This window comes from Hippocampus comes, unplaced genomic scaffold (genome assembly GCF_001891065.2).
Source record: "Hippocampus comes isolate QL1 unplaced genomic scaffold, H_comes_QL1_v1.1 scaffold104, whole genome shotgun sequence".
Taxonomy (NCBI): domain Eukaryota; kingdom Metazoa; phylum Chordata; class Actinopteri; order Syngnathiformes; family Syngnathidae; genus Hippocampus; species Hippocampus comes.
Genome location: NW_017806072.1, coordinates 5,583,738 through 5,584,797, shown reverse-complemented (window position 1 = coordinate 5,584,797; position 1,060 = coordinate 5,583,738).

Below are 1,060 nucleotides of genomic sequence, written 5' to 3'. Positions count from 1 at the left end.
TTTTAAACGAGACTTTTTTCTTTGAAACTGTATTTGATCCTCACTGAAAATTAAATTCTGTTTTTTTTCATATTCAGTCTTACAAATCCAAACACTCATTTCAACGTCAGATTTTGTTTTTGAATTGAGGTACTAAGTTTTAAATTAACTTTATGGTCAAGTATTAAGTATCCGGTTTGTATTGCAGCAAACGGAATCAAAATTAATTTCATTGTATTTCACTGCAGAAAGGGTTCTTTTTTGGCAGCATCTCGGCTCTGACTGTTCAATCACCTACATTTTAAACTCACATGCACACGGAAACTGTGACGCAGCAGGTTCACGCCCAGCCTATGTGACGTGTGCTGAGCGGTTTATTTTCAAAATTCGCGCGCTTCAGTCTCGATTTAAATACAACAGGTGACAATTTTAGAAAAAAATACATGTAAATAAACCTTAAATTGTAGCACAATATATTTTTAATATTTCCCTATGCCACCATGAAGAAGTCATATCTGTGCTTGGAACACATAATGCCCCCCCACCCCCATATCGGGCTAATGCTAATCGTCATTAGTTGGGCCCTTCAAAATTCAGGCTCAACTCTAGACAGAATTGTCTTCGCATTGTAACTGTCAGTATACTGTCACAAAGAACAAATGTTAACCTAAGCATGAAATAAATTTACTCACCAGTCTTTTCCAGTGGCGATTGCTCTCGGACTGCAAGGGAAGCTCAGCTTCCCCTAAAATCGTAGAAAGGGTTCTGTCAGTCGTCATCTGTACCTGTGGGTAAAAAACAAAAAAACAAAAAAAAGCAAAAAAGGACGTTTCGCTTCTCTCACAGAAGCTTCGTCAGCGGTAGACAACCCTGAAGTCTCCGTGAAGACTCCGGGAAGTTGCTCTGCGCTAAAAAGCTGAGCGTGGCCTATTTGAGGACTGGGTGGGGATGGTTAGTCACGCCCCTATGGTGAAGAGGCCCATTGATTTCTAAATTCCCTATCGTTGGGTCTTGATTAGGCCTATTGTTTGGGCTAGGGCTGAATAGCTACTTTCATTTGGCCTGATCAGCATGTCTATGT